Consider the following 13,816-nt stretch of genomic DNA (forward strand, 5'->3'; position numbering starts at 1 on the left):
TCACCAGACTACACGAAGGTCACCAGGGAGTGGTTAAGTGCAGAGAGCGGGCACGACAGTCGGTTTGGTGGCCAGGGCTAAGTCAGCAGATAAATGAGCTTGTCCTTAACTGTCGGACGTGTTGCCAGGAGAGAGAAAACCACACAGAACCGCTGATACCATCACAGTATCCGGGGCGGCCGTGGCAAAAGCTAGGAGCCGATCTGTTTATGCTGAGAGGGAAAACCTACCTTGTTGTTGTGGATTATACCTCAAGATTTGTTGAGATTGCCCCTCTCACACCTTCAAGGTCAGAGGATGCGATCCATCATCTCAAAGGGATTTTTGCACGTCATGGGATCCCCGAGCAGCTGGTAACAGATAATGGGCCACAGTTTTCAGGGGCAGCTTTTGAGACATTTGCAAAAGTGTATGGCTTCCGTCACATCACAAGCAGCCCGAAATATCCCCAAAGCAACGGCGAAGCCGAACGAGCAGTTAAGACTGTCAAGAATCTATTGCGGAAAGCTGCTGATCCACACTTGGCTCTGCTCGCTTACAGAGCCACCCCACTGCAGAATGGCTATAGTCCTGCCCAACTCTTGATGGGGAGACGGCTTCGCACCACAGTGCCAATACTGCCTTCTCTGCTTGACCCCGCACTTCCTGATAGTGTGGTTGTCGCCCAGAGGGAAAGGGAGAGGAGGACTAAAGAGGCACAGTCATATAACCTTCGTCATCGCGCACGCAGCCTCGACAGGCTCACTCCAGGCCAAGAAGTGTGGATAACAGACCAGAGAGCCAGTGGCACCGTTATTGGCAGCCACTTCACACCACGATCATATCTCGTGGAGGGACCTCGTGGGACAATTAGGCGGAATCGTCGGCATCTTGTTCCCATGAAACACTCTCCGGACCAAACTGAGAGCAATAATGGGGAGCCGGAATCTGCAGAAGCCGGGGAGCAGTGCTCCACGGACATGCCAGAGACAGTTTCTCCAGAGCTTCCATCTACACCCAGAACCAGATCCGGAAGAGTGGTTGTGAGACCAACCAGATTGGACTTGTGACTGATAAGATGGAAAGGACAGTTTTACACACGAATACCCCTCTTTCGTAGTATTCTTTGCACAATAAGGGTAAAAGTGTAAAATCTAAAAAGTTGTCATTTTCAAATATGCATGTTCAGAAGTTGGGAAATGCAGGGGGTGTGACGAGTTGGCATGTAAGAATTTGTGTTACTTAACGGGTTAATTAGAGTTAAGATTTTCGTTATATAGTATTCCTTGCAGGTAAGCGCAGGACCAGACCTTCCAGCCACAGAGGCAGAATAACCCTCTAAGGTCTGGTGAGTCAATGGTAGTCTACCCATTGATTCTAGAAAGGGGAGATGTGGTGTAATTGCATTGTACAGTAGATGTTAATGCACCCGGTCAGTGTAGTTAGGCTGATGGCAGCTAGAGGGCGAGACCGGTGTGTGTTTTGTATAGAATGTTATGTTATGCGGCAGCAGAGCAAGAACAGAAAAATAAAGCGTGGTTATGAATCGTACAGTGGACCCGCGTATAATTGAATAACACGACAGTTACACAAACACCAATACACAAGTACATGCTCTTCATATCAAAAACAGACTTTTGTTGGGCTGACTGATGTGAGGCAAAGACTCACGGGAAGATGTGTTCATATTTGGACCCAAAACTGTAAATGTTGAAATAGCAGCCCATTGGTAAGCTCTTCAACAGGAGCAGCAGAGTATCCTTAAGGGAAGAGGAAAAAGATGGTGAGGCCACTGTGTGAGAGGCACATCATGAAATTAAAGATTTCATAGTAAACTTATTATGAATACCTTTGCACTGTGGATGCGAGTCTGGCGAGGAAATCCGTGGTTCCTAAATTCCATACTTCCAGATCGATCCATTAAGAACACAAACTCTCCACATGGAGCCATTGAAGACATCACAGACTGGGGGAACTCAGGGTACAGACTCACCATCACCACTGGATCACCCATCAGAGAGCCTGAAAATGAGAGACAGAAAAAAAAAATTACATAAATTTGCTTTTTACTTTTTATTCCAACACATAAACTGTTTGTTAAAAAGTAAGGATAATGAAATGTGTATTTGCAAACTAAAAACTTTCACTCACCCGGCTCAGCAGAGGCCTGTCCTGCCTCCACCACAGCAGTGGGCTGGTGGGCGTCTTTGTAATAAATCAACAGTTCAACATCTCCAGGGAACAGTTGGACTCTACTTCAGAGACTGGATGAGGAGAGGACACTCGGGCAGAAAAAGACAGACTGTAGGGCTCCAGAGAGGCTGGAACAGAAGTTACCTGGAAACCTGCACCTTCACTACCTGTACACAGTATCAGACTGATTAGAAGTAAATCTTTTGTTACAGTATCAACTTCTAGGTTCACAGAAAGATTCATTGAACCTCGTGTTCTGGTTTTCTTTCTATTGTTAGTTGATTTTAATACATTTCACTTCAGTTTTATTTGTATAGTACCAAATCAAAGTGAAACAAAAGTCACATGAGAGTAAAAGAATTATAAATTTAATTCTGGATTTGACGGTGAACCAATTAGGAGAAGCCAGTATGGGATAAATATGCTCTCGTTTTCTAGGCCCAGTCAGTACTCTCGCTGCAGTAATAAATGCATGAACTAGTTTTTCAGCATAATTTAGTTCAATTGTTGTTTGCCATCTGGCTTCAACAATAGATAAAGCTAGGTATCATCTGCAGGGCCATATATTTGGATGTTGACTTTTAATGTTCCCTGTAAATCCCCCTCATATACACATTTACATAAGGGGGACGTAAACCCAGGTATGACAAGGTGCAGTAATAAAAGCTTGTGTACATATTATGTTAGGTGCCTTTTTCATGAGCACCCAACTCAAGGGAGGAACCAGTGTTGTGTCTACACATAACAGACAACTTAGCTGTTAAGAGATATATTCTAAAACACTTCTTCAGCAGAGAATCAGAGAGGAGAAACACACAGAATTTCTTGCTAGCAAGGGCAGCCTAGAGTGAGACTCAGAGACTCGCCCTGAGGACTTGCCCTGGTCCTTTATTTATACACTTCAGTGGGTGCTTGTGTGGTGTGTGTGTGTGAGGGGGGTCAGAGTGTGACCCCATAAAGACTTCCCTAAAACTGCTGGTCTGGAAAGTCCAGCAGTTCACCTAAACCACTTAGACTGGAAACAGATATAACTACGTTAATCCTACCGTAAAACAATAAAACAAGGTACGAACTTTCCCATGCTCCTAGGATGTGGGGGTGAAAGCCAGAACACCCTGGAATGTTACAGACTTCCTAGGATGAGACATCCTTTCAATAAACACAAATGATTACATGCAGTATTCTACCATATACAAACTTATATCATTAAAAGATTATACTGACTACTAAGTACAATTTTCCATTGACATTCCCTCCTGTTGTCAGTATAAATTTAAGTGAGATATCAGTATGTAACATCTTGTTGTACATTTTCTGTCACATCGTCATTGGTCACACAAAGTCTTCATGTTCCAACAGGTCGGAGTCATTATCATCACTTGTCACGGCTATGTATGCAGCAACAGTGGAAAATATTATGCGGTTAATCAAGAGTTTTAAACATGGCAGTATACACGTTACAAAAACACAAAATAAAAGTAGAAATATCCCAACTCTGATGAGTAGTCTTTTTAGCACCTGTAACCAGGAGCTAATGTAAAGCCAAGAAAACCAGTCACTTGTATCGCTTACATAGTCCTGATTTTGGGCCTGCTGGATTTGTCTCAAAGGCGTGCTGGGCATATGAGAGCAGACATAATAGTCTGTATTTGCTGATTCTGTCTTTGTCCTGTAAAGGTGAGCGTCGTAGTCAAGGTAACCAGGAGGGTCCACCTTCCCATGGCTACGTACAGGTCCGTCACACCCTACTACTTGGTTACTCTAGAGTTGGCCAATGGCTGGAGGTTGAAGTGCGAGCAATTCCCTACGGGCGCCCAATCAGCACTTCCCCCTCGCCACTGAAGCAACCAAGGGAGGGTGAAACTTTCCTCTACTAGTTGATTTCTGTGGAGGAAGTGGAATCCTCTGGGACCTCAACCTTTTTGCAGTGGCTCTGATGTATCCAGGAGGGTCTTCGTCCTGCGATAGGAATACTTATGACTCTTCTACTGCAGAAAAATCCCTCTGTTCAAAGGGTGCTGGGTCCAGTTATCTTACTGCTGTTATGATCCCAGCAGTCTTCAGAGTGTCACGGTATGCACAGTACAGTGACACAGCATTACGTGATGTTCATAGGAAACTGCTGTCATCACCACCATAGCTTCTGGTTCCTGTGCTTTCACAGAATCATGATGTCATCCTCGAACTCCCTCTGCGTTGTCGATGGAGCTTGGCACGCTCCCCTCATCCTTCAGGTGCCCGTCTGCTGTCCACAATCTCCTCTGTTGGCCTCTGGAAATCCCCCTTGGCACAGCTCTCATTCCAACGCAGCTTCGTGGTCCTTGCTGTGGCTCCAAAGTCTGATCTCATGATGGGCCCCAACCAGCTTGACCTTTGACCTCAACCACTGCCTGGGCTGTCAGCTATGCCTGGAATGGTTCTTGTTTCTCACCGGGCCTCTGAAGATTTCTCAGGAGATGACTGCTGCACCTGTATTTCCTTGCTAGGAGGAAAAACTTCTATTTGGAGAGCATGTCAACAATCATCAAACCACATTCTTTCGTTCAGTGAACTTCACTTATAGGCCATCAAAGCCTCATCTGAGCATGGATGCACCACTTGCATAGGTTTGATACCCGTTGAATGAACTGTTAATCACACAAATTGCTGCAAAAATCATATAAAACAGTTTAATGTTAATTCATTGTTCATGTTAATCCTGGACCCCTCCTCTTGACGCATGGACACTCCCATGAGTCAACTCATCAAAACCAGATTCCTGTCTTAAAGAAAAAGGTTAGCTAGATCACGTCCCAGGCAACATCAGGGCATCTCCTCCTCTGGAGCAGCACCACCCCGGACCTATAATCCTGCAATAAAAGATGTTAGTGTGTTTTGCATATTAAGTTTGCTTAAAAACTGGCTCCGCCAGGAGCCTGCATATACACCATCATGGCCTGGAAAACAAGATCTGGAAGTGAAATCAAACTTCACACCTATAAACAACTATATCATAAGAGTAATAAAGCATTCAACATCAGCAAGACAAGTATCATGTGCAGGTTTTTTCAAATCAGTAAACTACAATTAGTTCCATAATTTGCCTCAGACATGATCATCCCATGTACTCAGTTAACATTAATGTAATCGGTGACTTCTCTTAAGCAAAGTCACTCCACTCATCAATCACTATGAGCTCAATGGTGGTTAGCTAATGAGCCCCATATTAAATTATTCCATAAACACTGCATCTCTTATTTGTTTTTCTCATGTCACCTGTCCGCTTCTGCTGAATTCTCTACATGTACTCTTAGAAAAACAAACATTAGCAATACACATTGACCATCCCGGTGGTCAGACGCAGGTCGACAGGTTCCAGAGGTGCCATAAAAAGACCATAAAGTTAGCCATCCATAGCTGTGGAAAGAAGTGACACTAGTTTTCAACACAGGAAACTTCTCATCAACATATTCATATGTCATACTACAATTTTCTTCATACAAAATCTCAGTAATCCTGTGGTAGAAAAACATTAACTAGTTGTCCTGTTATAAATCACATGATCAAACCACATGAAGAATTGTAATGCTGTAGAGAAGAAAATGTAAATGTTAGCGCTGCGCAGGTGTATACACTCTTTCTCACAGTAATCTCTGTGAGCAACACAAACCCATGAATAACACACCCCTGGTAGATTCACAAACACAGAAAGTGGCATTTAAAAGTTAAATCGGTATGCAACCTCAGATGTTGCTGTCATCTTTCTGCTCCTGTAAAAAGAAACACGTAAATTCATCCACCCTTTTGGCCTGTCTAGGTGGAGGTTAACTTTGAGTCGTGGTCAAGTCTTGTCAGGTTTTGTCAGGTTTTACCAGTCAGTCAGTTTTATTTTTATTTCCATTTATTCATTCATTCATCCATTCTTTCTTTCTTTGCTGATAGTGGAAACTATCGCCGCATTTGATTTCCACCCTCAGCAAAATGACGTCATTTCAAAAGAAAAAAGAAGAATTTTAGATCGGATTACCTCGCTGAATCCTTTTTAGGCAGGGACTCTCATTTTCTAATTGTCCCAAATAAGTGGCTTTCTCCTGAGCCCATTTTAATGTGGAGAAACTCACTTGTAACAATTTTCTTGACGACGTATCATATAGCGCTTCTAATCATGCAGATCTGCTCAAACAGAGATTATCAAACAAAACTTTCAGTGCACTGTGAAAGTATCAAAATAAAAAGGCCTTGTTAAGTCATGACACATGCTCCTCATCTCAGGAGGGTAAATCATACCATTAACATGGTTTATCATACCATCATACTAATTGGCAGGCTCAACTTCACAACAAAAGAAAAATCATCAGCTAGATTCACTCCAAAACAACCATCAGATGCACAACACACAACATAAGCCTAATATGTTATGAGTTTAATCCCCAAGTCTGTGCTCTTCACTCATTTGGGCCACAGATCCATATTATCCAGTATTTCTTTTTTCCTGTCATCATAAAACGTGAGACATGTCATCAGCTATTTCACAAAAGACGTTTGTTCTTACGTATTCAGAGTTGTGTATCTGGGTGCAGGATTCACTCGCACATCAAAACAGGAAACTCAGTGTTTTAGAGTCTCCACTCTAACAAACTCCAACACATCTCATTCACTCGTGCTAAGATTCAGTCACCTTTCCTCAATCTAAGAACGATCAACTAATTTGCATATCAGCTATTAACCCACTAAGATGACAGGACAACAGAAATGCATGTTCAAAATGTAATCACAAAAATAGAATTTCCCTCATACAGTAAATTACTTGTGCTGCATCAATCAAGCAGGAAGCATCTCCCAATTTACTATATTAACAACTAAATTTATTGTCTGATCACTGGTTGGTCAAACCAGAATCTTTTTTCCCACAAAAGTTAAACTGTTGTCCTGCAACCTAGAGAGTCAATTTTTTTATTATTGGATAAATTCAGCATTTGATAACAAGTGTCTGTTAAATTTACCCTATTTTAACACTGATGAAAGATAACAAGCTAATTTTCATTGCATGTGTGTTTGTGTTATTAGGCAGGTTTAATGCATGTCTGTGGAGCTGCCTTTCCTACACATTTCTCTGCTATTATTTAATTATTTTGTAACTAATGTGCTATGAGTCCACTGATCTTTGCATCACTTCTCATCACACTAAGTGACTTGGACAAGATGGTAAACAGACTCACATGCTTAAGATGTTGTCTAATCTTCATGAGCTCTCTTGTGTTTGTGTTAGTAGGGTTAATGCATGTTCTGCTTGTGTGTGTGATTTTGTATGTTTCTTTTTGCAGTGTTTCAGACTCCTTCACAATTTCCCACTTAAGCAGTCAGTTTTGTTTTTCCCAGGTTTGCTAACCCAAATTTTGATTTCCCATATTGAAAACAAAATTCCTATGTGTTCTCACCACTCCTCTCACTCTGTTGTCCTCTCCCACTTCAACAGTCCAGTAGCAGGCAGTTCTCTTTCAGCTTTGTCCTGTGTTTCACTGTCTCTTCTTGCCATTTTACTCCAAAGGTGGCAAATGTCAAACTCCAACAGTCTCCTCAGTTCTCCTCAAATGTTCTTGTCACATGCACAGTGAATTTGCAGCTTGTTGGGAACACAGTACCATTCATCCAATCAGGCAGGATGATGGGTTTGCTCTTCTTCTCTGATGCTGTTTGTCCACACTGCTGCTGCTTGCTGGGACTCTTTGCTCGGGAGTCTTTGCTCAGGACTCTGCTGCTGTCTCTTTATCTGCCATGTTATTGCTCTTTGGAGCTGCATTCCTTGTCTTCAGGGAGGAGTGAGAGCTCGCTTGTGAGTTTGAGAGACACATGGTGCTGTAAATAAGTTAGCCAGAAACTTGGCCTGAATGTTTCTAATGATGTTAAACTATAACTTTCTTCCGACCGCTGCATGTGGAAAATTGATTCAGGTCTGCTTGTCACCTGAAAGTGACAAACTAAGACATTTTCATTATTATTATCACTGCTTAATCAACACACATCTCTCTCTCTCTCTCTGTTTTTGTGAACAGTCCTTTCTTAAAAGCAGAAAATAAGATTGTAGTTGTTCTTGGCTGATCAACACAAAACCTTTTTCCTATGATTATTTTTCATCTACAATGTAAATTTTGTCTCTTTTTCACTCTTTTTTTTTTTTTTTTTTTTTACAATAGCTGGTGACCTGCAGAATCACCGCTCTCACAATCAGATGCAATTACTTTTACACAGCGCACAAAAACACTGTGACGTCAGACACATTCACACTCACTTTTTTCATCTGCGTAAATAAATCACATGGCTGATGATATGTGCCATGGTGATCCATAAATATGATCACAAGTTTATTTAACTATTTTTCAACCCACCAAAACAAATAAACAAAAACATAATGCTGATGCTATGAACACTCTACACACATGAGTCAAGATGCAGGAAAACTGCTCACGGAAACGCTTCACACTCCAGTTATCATAGTTATCATAGTTCTGTTTCCCTCTCTTTGAAGAGTTCTCAGCCAGCTCCTGATCTGATAATGTGTAGCTTGCTCATCAGCTCAGAAGAGACCACAACGCAACCTCACAGTGGTTTCATATTCAAGTCAGCTTCTCCATCATGTAGTTTTCAGCTGTGTCATACAGGGTTCAGCATATTAGTTGTTTTCATAGGTGTGCTCTATATCTCAACAATGGCTCATATTAGGATGACCGTTTTTCAAACAGGTCAAGTGCCTCTATGCACGTAATTAGTTAAAGTATTTACCTATTTTACTTCATATGTCATTGTACTGAATTTGAGCAACCCTAAGCTTAATGCAGATTACTTTCAATAATTATCCTCCTCACATCATGACTGACTGAGGTGCCTCTTCATATTAATATTATTTCATCATTAATACCAGTTTACAGGTTGTTATCCTTGCTATTATTAGTATGAATACATTAAAGATAAGTTGTAATTTAGCCTTTTGTTTATTTTACTTTATTCCTCTTGTATTTATATCTATTCAGTTGGGTCTGTTTCCAACCCTTTTTAAACTACTTTAAACTACTTTGATCTCTAATTTTCACTTGGTGAGGGATTAGTACGTTCTTCCTAGTCTGAACTGCTCTCTTCACCTGAGCTGCTATCCTATTCTGAGTTACTGTCTTCTTTGTTTCTTACAGTCACGTACAAAATGTCCCTCTTTTCCACACCTCCAGCATGTAGTGCTAAAGCCACTGTTTGGTGTGTGTGTAGCTCTGCCTCTACCTCTTGCTCTTCCACTATGCATTCCTCTCCCTTTCTTTTGCATTAGTCCTGCTCCGGCTTGTTGTTTTTCTAAAAATTTCTCATCAGGTGTTAATTTCGCTTGTTTATTCTCCATTTTCAAAGATTTTGCTGGGCCGTCGCTGGCACGCTTGACTTCAGAGTGGTTTACTGATACGGCCTTCGACTTCACCCTAACGGTGAAGCGGTATCAGTTTTATGAGATGAAACTCAACCGTTCTCCTTTATCACCAGTACTTGAGCCTCAGCAAAGAAAACAAAAATGGAAGTAGTTCAGCAGCTTATTGTGCTGTAAAATCAATTATTACTTCCAGACACACACACATATAGACATTTGCGCGCTAATTTGTCACGAAGTATTTCACGGCTACCTCTAAACCCAGTCTAAACACAGTTCCTTTTGGCGAACTTAAACCTAATTTGTCACGAAGTATTTTCAGCTACCTCTAAAACTAGTCTAAACACAGTTCCTTTTGGCGAACTTAAACCTATTTTAATTTCTCTGTCATTTGTTTACATTTGTTTTCATTTGCTTAAACGTATTTTAATTTGTCACGAAGTATTTTCAGCTACCTCTAAAACTAGTCTAAACACAGTTCCTTTTGGCGAACTCAACCTATTTTGTCACGTGACTTTTAAACCTTTGCGGCCGTTTTATATACCAAAATAGTGTTTCTCACCCTCCGACATCTCACTGGTGATTCGGATCATCAGACTGAATCCCAGCGCCGTGGACCAGGCCACCGGCCCAGACCCGAATTCATGTCCTGGGGCTCTCTCCTCGTCTAAGAGGGCTGTGCACAGGCTTCAGTGCTGGTTCCCCACGGCGTCAGGAATCAGTGCTGGATCTTGGAACAGAGTCACAGATAACAGTTCTGATGTTTTCTGCTCCGGCTACGAAGGACCAAATAATGTTAAGAGATATATTCTAAAACACTTCTTCAGCAGAGAATCAGAGAGGAGAAACACACAGAATTTCTTGCTAGCAAGGGCAGCCTAGAGTGAGACTCAGAGACTCGCCCTGAGGACTTGCCCTGGTCCTTTATTTATACACTTCAGTGGGTGCTTGTGTGGTGTGTGTGTGTGAGGGGGGTCAGAGTGTGACCCCATAAAGACTTCCCTAAAACTGCTGGTCTGGAAAGTCCAGCAGTTCACCTAAACCACTTAGACTGGAAACAGATATAACTACGTTAATCCTACCGTAAAACAATAAAACAAGGTACGAACTTTCCCATGCTCCTAGGATGTGGGGGTGAAAGCCAGAACACCCTGGAATGTTACAGACTTCCTAGGATGAGACATCCTTTCAATAAACACAAATGATTACATGCAGTATTCTACCATATACAAACTTATATCATTAAAAGATTATACTGACTACTAAGTACAATTTTCCATTGACATTAGCAAAGTGGACACAATTTTAAACTGTATCTTTAGGCAGCCTGTTGCAAGTACACATCAGTTGTTCCCATTTCTTTAGCTGAAACAAAAAAAAAAAAAGTCAAAAAATAACACACTTTGACATTTATAAAATAATATTTTGGCACCAATAAGATGATTGCCAAAGTGCTATTAGATAAAAACTTGACATATCTGGGTAAGCTGTGCAGTGTGTCCTTAAAACATTGTGCAAACCAGACAGGTGAAGAAGTGCCAGGCCTAACAAACTATCTACAGCACATAATGATTTGAAAGTCATGTCCTTAAGAAATAGGAAAAAGATCCAGCGAACAGCTAACAGGACCCGAGGGATGGATCTGGGTCTTTAGTTGATCCATTTACTGTTCATTGAAGCTTCATCAGAAACGCTCTCAAAAGGAGGGTGGCTATCAAGAAGCCATTCTTATAAAAGGGAAAAAGGGTTCGAGGCATACGAATTTACACAAGAGGTGGACTGAAAATCAGTGGCAACAAAGGTTATCTTGACAGAGAACAACACAAAAGGCAAGCAGGATCAAAAGAAAAGCTACAGTTGTCCTACCCTGAGGTTGGTATCGAGGGTTGAGCACAGCAGGCAGACAGAACCTCAGACCATCATCAGCCTGCACAGCCAGCTCAGTGACGTACTCCAACCTGATGGAGGCGCTCTCTCCTGGAGGCAGACTGCCCACACACAGAGAGAATATATCTGGACTCTCATCACTCTCCGCCAATAGGCAGACCTGCTTACCGGAGCTCAGAGCATCATCATACAATTCACGAGCCTGAAGCACAGGTGACACATGTCAGTGACATTCACTGTGTTTATTTTGAATCTCACTTATAATCAGGTTATATTTACTGTCCAGCTCACCTTCTGTTTCTCCATCACCTCAGCTACAATCTGTGTCTGTCCAATCTGAGCGCTGAAATGACAGACAGCAGCATCTCCAGGCAGAGGGAAGACAAAAACAGCCTCTAATGGTTTGTCCTCCTTGTTCTCGTAGTTCAGAGTGGAGACCACTGTAGCCACATGGTCCCTCACCTCCAGCTCCACCTCAATGCTCTTCAGAGGAACTGACAGTCAAACAGAATGAAACATCCAAATTTACAACACATCTTAACTTGGTCAAACCAGTTAAATGGACTGGTTCTTATACAGCACTTTTCTACTCTATCTCAAAGCACTTTACACAACTTGTCTCATTCACCCATTTGCACAAGCACTTTTTTCTATACTCTTTCTATGGAAGTGCACAGGCAATCATGCGCCAATAGATGCATCAGAAAGCAACTTGGGGTTGGTACATGGCCCAAGGATATTTGGCATGCAGACTGGAACAGACGGGGGTCGAACCTCCAAATTGGTAAGTAACCTGCTCTACCTCCTGAGCTACAGCCCCCCCCCCCCCCCCCCCCCCCATCTGCTTTGAAATTGTATTTATTAAGTGATGTTTTACCAGGTTCCATCTGGACACTGCGTAGACCACAGGACACCATCTTTGTACCTATTCACAGCTAAATCTGAGATTTAATTTGAACATGATCGTTATACTGACATGTAACTTTCATTAAAATATAGCCAGCCTGAATACAAAATAAAGTGATTAAGATATATCTGAAAGACTTAACCTGAGGTCATTTTCAAAATATCAGAATAAAAACAAAAGAAAAGAAAAGCAATCATCCTTAAAGATATAAATGGAAATATTATAATTTGAAAAAAACTTTGAAAGATATTTTTGTTATCTTTTTTTTTTCAGATATTACTCTGACGGGGAATAAAATGGAAAAGACCCACCATGTGGAGACACTACGATCTATGAAGAAGGCTAATTTCGATCAAAGATTCTGATGCGTCATCTTAACCTTCATAAAACACATGGAATAAATTCCTACCTCTTAAAACACTGACGTTGGTCCAGTAAATACTTTCCTCCTGCTGTTTGTGACGTAAACGCGCTCGTTTCTAAAACAGTCGCAGTAAAAGGTCCAGCCGAAGACAGAGATGTCCACTTGTGCTCCGCAGACAGCTGTGTAAAAAAACACAGCGCTGAGGGCAGGGACAGTCAGGTGGGTGAGGCTTCAGCAGCCAGCCGAAGCAAACAAGAGCATCTACCAGCTGCTGCTCAGCGCAGTTAATATCAATTAAAGTCAGTGAGCAGAGAGGAAGCAACAGCCACATAACAGCAACACAGTGCGGTGTTAGAAAAAGTCACTGTGTTTTGCACGAAGTTTTTTATGTACTGCATGAAAACCCCTAATTTGTTTCAAATACCAAATTCAAGTTTACAATAAACACAAAAATCAGAAATCAAAAACATGAAATTAAAGAAAATTAAATTAGGATGGATATTATGGCACAACACTAAATTCAAAGCAGTATGAAGTAGTTGTGGGCGATATAAACAATATACAATAGAAACGATATAAATTTGGCCAACGATAGAGATTTTGCTCTATCACGATAGCGCATGTTGATGACGTCATCAAGCGGCGCCTGTTTTGGTCGAAAGCCTCACAGCGGCTACAGCCATTATCATCTGCAAATTATGCCGGGCGACAGTCATAGCAAAGAGATGATTTTGAAATATGGGGAAAGCCAAAAACTCCGCTTCACTTCCGTAACATTGATTCATTAATGTTGAATTTTCTCGTAGCTGTTCTATTCCCATATTGTTGCAGTACATTAATAACTACCTTGGATATTGGAGGAATAATCTCAGTTGTTCTCCTGACTGAAATTTGGCCCGTGTATAGCATCCTGCTATGCGATTGCATTTGTCTCTAACCACCAGAATCCCTCACGTTAACTTTCATCAGTGGAAAAACAGTTGGAGTTCATCCTCCAGCTTCACAGTGCTAATGTTATGCTAACATAGCTGTGTTGCTAGCAATCGCATAGCACAACATTACCAGGTAGTCCAACTTCAGTAACCCTGCAAATGCCACTGCT

The 13,816-nt window shown here is 41.6% G+C and overlaps 1 pseudogene across 1 annotated transcript; it reads right to left on the reverse strand.

Moving 5' to 3' along the window:
• Positions 1 to 1,646: 1,646 nt before the first annotated feature.
• LOC146504332 (von Willebrand factor A domain-containing protein 5A-like) lies at positions 1,647 to 12,262 on the reverse strand (annotated as a pseudogene). Its single transcript, XR_014877888.1, has 5 exons — positions 11,735 to 12,262; positions 11,423 to 11,645; positions 2,131 to 2,339; positions 1,829 to 2,001; positions 1,647 to 1,739 (listed from the first exon to the last, which is right to left on the reverse strand). The product of XR_014877888.1 is annotated as a von Willebrand factor A domain-containing protein 5A-like (transcript).
• Positions 12,263 to 13,816: the final 1,554 nt, after the last annotated feature.

Source organism: Neolamprologus multifasciatus, chromosome 14 (genome assembly GCF_963576455.1).
Source record: "Neolamprologus multifasciatus chromosome 14, fNeoMul1.2, whole genome shotgun sequence".
NCBI classification, from domain to species: Eukaryota; Metazoa; Chordata; class Actinopteri; order Cichliformes; family Cichlidae; genus Neolamprologus; species Neolamprologus multifasciatus.